Below are 8,714 nucleotides of genomic sequence, written 5' to 3' on the forward strand. Positions count from 1 at the left end.
GTTTTTTTCATTGCGGTTATGTGGGTGATGGGTGTGTGCCTTTCCTTTTTGTTTCACTGCCATAATACGGAGGGGTACTTTCAACATGAAGGGGGAGGGTGTGTGTGTGTGTGTGTGTGTGTGTGTGTGTGTGTGTGTGTGTGTGTGTGTGTGTGTGTGTGTGTGTGTGTGTGTGTACGTACGCGCGCGTGCACATAGTGTGTGCGTTTTTTTGTTTGTCCTGTTGCTGTACGGTGCTTTTCTCAAAACAGCCGTCGTCAGGGTCACAAAAGGGGTTTCTCCTGGTATGTTGAAAGGTAGTGACAAGAACGGAGGTGGTGGCGTGTGTGGCGTGGCCCACTTGGATGCTGGGCCGACGGAGCTCCGGGTCGACCAGCCGCCCGGGGCCCACTTGGCCTCCGGGCCGAGGGAGCGGCGGATCAACCAGCTAGCCTGGCTTTGCTTGGCTTCGTCCCAATGGGCTGCTGTATGGCCTTGCGTTCCCGGGTCGAATTGACCTGGGCGGGCGGAGTCGCCGGTACGACCCGTTCTCTGGCGTTTGCGTTTTCTTTTTAAGATGCGTGGAGTTTTTTCATTGCGGTTATGTGGGTTATGTGGGTGATGGGTGTGTGCCTTTCCTTTTTGTTTCACTGCCATAATACGGAGGGGTACTTTCAACATGGAGTGTGTGTGTGTGTGTGTGTGCGTGCGTGCGCGCGCGTGCACGGTGTGTGCGTCTTTTGTTCCGCACACACCATACACACACACACACACAGCGGTACCTTCAATATGAAGGGGTGTGTGTGTGTGTGTGTGTGTGTGTGTGTGTGTGTGTGTGTGTGTGTATACATGGTGTGTTCGTCTTTTGTTTGTCCTGTTGCTGCATGTTGTTTTTCCCAAAAGAGCCGTCGTCGGGGTCACAAAAGGGGTTTCTCCTGGTATGCTGAAAGGTGGTGACAGGGACGGGGGTGACGGCGAGGTATTTCTCGGCGCGGGTGCTCGCGCCGCCTGACATTGGCCTGCGGTCCCCCTCGGATGGGAGAGCATTCCGCTGCCCCGTGGGTGGGGAGTCAAGAATCTTTCTCCCTCCCGCCCGCTCTCCTCCCGTCCGTCCGGTCGTCGTACCTCGCCCAGGGACGTTCTGCAGAAGTGTTGTCGCGTCCCGTTCTCCTGTCCGCGTCGGTGACTGAGCGTAGAAATGCGCACTAGGACGGACCCTGTCTGGCAATGAGTCCCCGCCGGTCGCCCCCGGAGCTCCCGTGCTGCGGCCGGCTCTCTCGACAGCTCTCTGTCGGTCGCTCTTTTAGATGGTCCGGCGGGGGGGCGGTCCGGCGGGCCGCCCGCCCCAACTCTTGAATGCCCTCGGGCTGTGGAAGGAGGCTGTGTGGGAGGGGCACCTTGGGCCAGAGGTCACGGGGAGGGTGGACGGCTAGCCAGTTCGGCTTTGTGGCCTGGGTTGGAAGTCTCACTTTAGAAACTTGCTTGATTGGGAGAGCAGGTGTTTGAACTCAAGTGGAATGGGCTTTTCCTCCTTATTGGCCTTGTCACTTGCGGCTGGCGGGCTGGCGGGCTGGCGGGCTGGCGGGCTGGCGGGCTGGCGGGCTGGCGGGCTGGCGGGCTGGCGGGCTGGCGGGCTGGCGGGCTGGCGGGCTGGCGGGCGAATCTCCCTTCTCCCGCCAAGAGTTTCAAACAAAGACACGAGAGATCACCCGGATCCACTCACTCCGGTCAGGTTCAGAGCCAGAACGGCAAGGATCGAAGCTCGCCTGGTGACACCCAACCGCCTGCCCGCCAACTCGGAACACACTCCCCGGTCTGCCTGCCAAAGACAAGTGGCTGGATGGTGTTTGAGGGGAGGGTGGCAGACTCACGTTTCATGGGAGTGGTCTTGATCAACGGAGGTGATGAGCTCAGAAAAACACAAGTCCAGCCAAATGTTCAGGAGGATGTCCATACATGTTGGTTGTTTTTGGCCTGACTCTGTGTCTCTGTCTCTGACCGCACCACCCAAAGGCACGCATCCCCGATCCCGTCTCTGTGTCTGTCTGTCTGTCTGTCTCTCTCTCTCTCTCTGACTGTGTTGTCCTTTGCGTGACTGTGTGTGTCTGCCCCCGCGCACCCCACACACACACGTGGCACCTGTACACAACACACACACGCCCCCGCACACCACACAAGCAACACACTGTGCACGCCACAGACACACCCCACGCGTGCCCCCCACACACAGCGGCCCCACACCACCCACGTCGTACACCACCCACCCCACCTCTCTCTGCTGTCCTTTCTGTGCAGCAGCAGGGGCAGAGTGTGGGGTGTGTGGGAGATACGCGTGGGGTGTCTGGGGTGTGCCTGTCACTGGTGCGGGTGGGAGGGGCCGTGGGCAGATACACACACACACACACACACACACACACACACACACACACACCCTCTGACTGGGTTGTCCTTTGCCTGGGTGTGTCTCTGACCGCCCCTTCTCGCACCCTCAGGCACACACCGACAGGCATACCCCACACACCCTGGCCCCCCCCCCACACACACACACACCAACCCCCTCCCACCCCCACCCCACCCCCCCCCCCCACACACACTCTCTGTGTTGTCCGTGGTGGGTCGGGGATGTGTGGCCAGGGCGTAGGCGAGTGGGGCGTGTGTGGCGAGGCAGAGACACAGCCAGGCAAAGGACAACACAAGTGGTGCGTGCGTGAGTGTGTGTGTGTGGCTGTGTCTCTCTGCCCGCCCCGTCTCACTCGCACCACCCTGTCTCACTCGCACCACCCTCAGGCACACCCCCACACACCCCGCGCATACCCACACACACCCCACCCCCACATACCACACACACACCCACAACACAACACACTGCCCCCACACACGCAACACCTGCGCATGCCACAGACACGCCACGCCACGCCACACCACACCACACCCACTGTGTGTGTGTGTGTGTGTGTGTGTGTGTGTGTGTGTGTGTGTTCCTGTTCCTCGTTTGCTTTCTCCTTCCCTTCCTCATCGTCCCTCTGCCCCTCCCCTCCCTCCACCTTCACAGGACAGGAGTGCCTTTAGATGAGTCTGCCTGGTGTTAATACACCCTTGACATGATTTCTACAGTCTGACCTGTCCCTCGCTGCAGACGAGCAAACCGACAACAACTGAAAGCAACGGTGTTTGCCACTTGGGGCATACCTTCCACAGTCTCTAGTGAGTGACACGCCACCCACTTCCCCGAGCCAATCCTAGGAGCCTTCACCCAAGGCTCTTGCAAACATTCTTCACATCTGTCAGTCCTTCCAAGTCACCCGCCATCATCAGGCGAGGTGTAGAGAACCGATGGAAAAACTGGAGGAACGACTTCTTCCATGGGGTGAGAGGAAATGAGGAAGGAGTAGGATGCTAAAGGTGGGATGCCTGACTTCTTGACGAAGCGAGGATCGATCGGGGGTGGGGGGGGGGGGGGGGGAAGAGGGGCAGGACTGTCAACTTAGGACGTCCGGTTAACACGTTGCACATATAAACGGTACATCAAGACAATCAACAAGCACCCATCAAAGTGCTTACAGGGCAGGTAGTAAAAAAAACAAACAAAACAAAAAATCACAAAAAACGAGCGCCCCGCTATGCAGCCCAGGAGAGTGTAGACTTATGACTTTGCATTAACCTCTAAGGGAAAAGAATCTGAAAACCTGAAACGAACACGACTTTGTAAACCCACTCGATACTTCATTTCTGCCATAAGGGTGGTGTCATTTGCATATCTGAGGGGATTGGTACTTCTCCGGGCAACCTCGATTCCAGCTTGTGCTTCATCCCACCCAGCGTTTCTCATGATGTGTACTCAGCATGTAAGCTGGATAAGCAGGGTGACAACATATACAGCCTTGATGGACTCCTTTCCCTATTTGGAACCAGTCTGTTGTGTTCCATGTCTACTTCTGACCTGCAGAAATACCGGGGTTTTGTTTGTTTGTGTTTTGTTTTGTTTTGTTTTTTTAATTCCCTAACCTGAATGAAACAGCAAGAGAGACAGAGAGAAGACGGAGGGGGAGGGGGAGGGGGACGGGGAGCCGGGGGGGAGGGGGACGGGGAGCCGGGGGGGAGGGGGACGGGGAGCGGGCGGGGGGGGGGGGAGCGGGTGGGCTAAGTAAGTAAATAAATAAATATTAAATAAATAAATAAGAAAAGGACCCTACCGTTCAATCTGTTGCTTCCCACACACAAAGCAAAAACAGAGGACCCAAAGGACGCAATGCTTACAATGTGAATTTTGAAAGAGGGACAGCCCCTTTGGTCACTTCATACACTACCCCTATCAGCAGAATGCAATCGTTTCTGTTTTTCCCTCTACCTGGTCCTTCCAGACTTCAGAAGCTCTCAGCGAGGGCTCTTATCTCCTTGGCGATAGAGTGATTTTTTCCACACGTTCCTTAGGGGCCCGGAGGATGTTTCCGTGAAGCGGGGGATGCACACTTCTGGATGGGAGAGTCCTGTGCTACGTGTGTTTGTTCCTTTCTTTGCGTGTGGCTCTTCACCCGAGAGGGGGAGTGGGTGGGTCCTGAAGTTTTCCGAGTGGCCTCCGATATCTGGGGGCAACCCTCTCTGGGGGGAAACATGTCCCATGTTCTCTTGCCCTGCTGACGGAGAACTCAAAAGGCCCTGTGCCTGAAGCCCTGCGGATGGAAGCTAGAGGACTTGGTGAACATTTCTGACAGAGCTTCCCCGCTGGCTCACATGGTCTAGAGTCTGCGTGCCATGTCTCTGCCCGCCTGCACCCACAGGCGCACCCCACACACCCACGCTGCACACACACACGGCGGCCCCACGTGGCACCCGTACCCAGCACACGCACACACCACACGTCCCCACACACGCAACACACCTGTGCACACCACAGACACACCCCACGTATACCCACAGACACCACACGCGTACCCGCACACACCACACACACACCCTGCCCCCACACACCACACACACCGGCCTCACACCACCCACTCACTCAGTCACTCACTCACTCCCTCTGACTGTGTTGTCCTTTCTGTGTGGGGGTGGGCCTGCGGGGGGTGGGGGGGGCGGGCAGTGTGTGGTGTGTGGGGGTATGCGTGGGGTGTGTGGGATGTTCCTGGTGCAGGTGTGAGGTGCCGTGGGCAGATACACACACACACACACACACACACACACACACACACACACACACTCTGGGTTGTCCTTTGCCTGGCTGTGTCTCTGCCCACCCCCTCTCAAATTCGCACCACTGACAGGCACACCCCACACACACCACACACACAACACCTGCGCACGCCACACAGACACACCACACCACACACACGCTGTGTTGTCCTCTGCCTGGCTGTGTCTCTCTGCCCGCCCTCTCTCACACTCACACCACCCTGAGGCACACACCACACGCATCCCCACACCCCCTGCTCTCCCCCCCCCCCCCACACACACACACTCTGTGTTGTCCTTCGCGTGTGTGGTGTGGGGCGCGGGTGTGGGGGGGATTGTGGTGGGGGGGTGTGGGGGCGGGGAGTGCGGGGTGAGTGTGGGTGCGGGGAGCGCGGGGTGTGTGGGTATGCGTGGGATGTGCCTCCGGGTGGTGCGAGTGTGAGAGCGGGCGGGCAGAGGGACACAGCCAGACACACACCCATGCACACACTCTGTGTTGTTCTTTGCCTGGCTGTGTCTCTCTGCCCGCCCCCTCTCACACTCGCACCACCCAGAGGCACACCCCACACACCCCACACATACCCACACACACTATGCCCCCACACAGCACACACAACACACTCCCCCCCACACACCACACACGCAACACCTGCGCATGCCACAGACACACCACACCACACACACACACACACACACACACACACACACACAGTGTGTGTGTTCGTGTTCGTGTTCCTCGCTTTCTCCTTCCCTTCCTCATCGTCCCTATGCCCCTCCCGCCCCTCCCTCCACCTTCACAGGACAGGAGTGCCTTTAAGATGAGCCTGCCTGTTGTTAATACACCCTTGACATGACGATTTCTACACTCTGACCTGTCACGCCTGTAACCTAGGGGGTGGTCAAACCTCCTTGGTACGCTAGGTATATAGCTTTCTCCGTGGAAGGTGGAAGCCTTCCTTCCATCCCTCGCTGCAGACGAGCAAACCGACAACAACTGAAAGCAACGGTGTTTGCCACTTGGGGCATACCTTCCACAGTCTCTAGTGAGTGACACGCCACCCACTTCCCCGAGCCAATCCTAGGAGCCTTCACCCAAGGCTCTTGCAAAACTCTTCACATCTGTCAGTCTTCCAGTCACCTGCCATCATCAGGCGAGGTGTAGAGAACCGATGGAAAAACTGGAGGAATGACTTCTTCCATGGGGTGGGAGGAAATGAGGAAGGAGTAGGATGCTAAAGGTGGGATGCCTGACTTCTTGACGAAGCGAGGATCGATCGGGGTGGGGGGGGTGGAGGAGGGAGGAGCAGGACTGTGAACTTAGGAGGTCCGGTTGAACACGTGCACATATAAACGGTACATCAAGACAATCAACAAGCACCCATCAAAGTGCTTACAGGGCAGGTAGTAAAAAAACAAACAAACAAAACACACACACACACACACACACACACACACACACACACACACACACAAAACAAGCACCCCACTATGCAGCCCAAGAGAGTAGACTTATGACTTTGCATTAACCTCTAAGGGAAAAGAATCTGAAAACCTGAAACGAACACGACTTGGTAAACCCACTCGATACTTCATTTCTGCCATAAGGGTGGTGTCATTTGCATATCTGAGGGGATTGGTACTTCTCCGGGCAACCTCGATTCCAGCTTGTGCTTCATCCCACCCAGCGTTTCTCATGATGTGTACTCACTCAGCATGTAAGCTGGATAAGCAAGGTGACCACATAACAGCCTTGATGGACTCCTTTCCCTCTTTGGAACCACTCTGTTGTGTTCCATGTCTACTTCTAACTGTTGCTTCCTGACCTGCAGAAATACCGGGTTGTTGTTGTTGTTGTTGTTGTTGTTGTTGTTGTTTGCTTGCTTGCTTGCTTGCTTGCTTGCTTGCTTGCTTGCTTGCTTTGTTTTGTTTTGTTCTGTTTTTTAATTCCCTAACCTGAATGAAAAGCGAGAGAGACAGAGAGAAGATGGAGGGATGGGCGGGCGGGCTAAGTAAATAAATAAAAATAAAATAAATAAGAAAAGGACCCTACCGTTCAATCTGTTGCTTCCCACACACAAAGCAAAAACAGAGGACCCAAAGGACACAATGTTTACAATGCGAATTTTGAAAGAGGGACAGCCCCTTTGGTCACTTCATACACTACCCCTATCAGCAGAATGCAATCGTTTCTGTTTTTCCCTCTACCTGGTCCTTCCAGACTTCAGAAGCTCTCAGCGAGGGCTCTTATCTCCTTGGCGATAGAGTAATTTTTTCCACACGTTCCTTAGGGGCCCGGAGGATGTTTCCGTGAAGCGGGGGATACACACTTCTGGATGGGAGAGTCCCGTGCTACGTGTGTTTGTTCCTTTCTTTGCGTGTGGCTCTTCACCCGAGAGGGGGAGTGGGTCCTGAAGTTTTCCGAGTGGCCTCCGATATCTGGGGGCAACCCTCTCTGGGGGGAAACATGTCCCATGTTCTCTTGCCCTGCTGACGGAGAACTCAAAAGGCCCTGTGCCTGAAGCCCTGCGGATGGAAGGTAGAGGACTTGGTGAACATTTCTGACAGAGCTTCCCCGCTGGCTCACACGGTCAAGAGTCTGCCTGCTTCATGCAGGAGACCCGGGTTCCATCCCCGGGCCAGGAAGGTCTCCTGGAGAAGGACATGGCAACCCGCTCCAGTACCCAACTCTGACGTCTAGACATCTCCTTGACTGACTCCCCCTCCACCGACTGGTTTCGAATGAATCCACTCCAGGGATGAACCGGTGTGTTTCTTTGCTTTCCCTACAAGTGCCTCTGAGGAAAAAAATTACCTGATTGCTTGCACCCCAGGCCTGCTTTCCCGAACCTGTCTGTCGACCTCACAGCCTCCTGAGAGGAGATACGATAAGTGTTTCACTGAACGGAGGATCTGTGCTCAGAAACTCTTTCCACGACATGGAGGCCCGTACTAACTAACCTATTTGGTCCTTCCCTCGTTCCTTCCTTCTTTCCTTCTGGATTTGTTGTTGTTGTTGTTATTGTTGTTGTTTCCCCCTTTCTCCCCCCCCCCCTTTTTTTTGAGGGGGGCGGGACTTCTCTCTCAGGTCCATGCACACGCACACGCGCCGTTTCTCACGTACACGCGTACATGCATGCACTCACACACACAGTCACCAGTTCAGCTTTTCATGGGTTTCAGGGAAGTGTCAGAGGAGGGAACTGCTGGGGTCCAGAGCAGGCCGCCAACCCCACCCCACCCCACCTCACATGAACCTCCATGTCTTGTGGAGTGTTTTGGACTCAAGTAACTTAAGAACCAAGAACCGGCCAGCGCCAGAGGAACGCTCCGCCCCTCCCTCCTTCTCTGTCTCTCTGAAGGCAGGCAGGAATGAAAACCTCCTTCCACGGAGGAAGATGTCAAGTGATGATGGCTGCTTCAACGCACGTCTGTGATCCTCACATGCATGAGTGGGGTTTCCTGGGTTACGAAAAGGAAGAGACTTCTTTGGCCTGACACAAGGTGAGTTTGTCCCTCAGCCTCCCGCCCCACCCCTAGCCCCCTTCCTCCACGCAGTGCCCAAGGGG

Source organism: Dama dama, unplaced genomic scaffold (genome assembly GCF_033118175.1).
Source record: "Dama dama isolate Ldn47 unplaced genomic scaffold, ASM3311817v1 ptg000254c, whole genome shotgun sequence".
Classification (NCBI taxonomy): domain Eukaryota; kingdom Metazoa; phylum Chordata; class Mammalia; order Artiodactyla; family Cervidae; genus Dama; species Dama dama.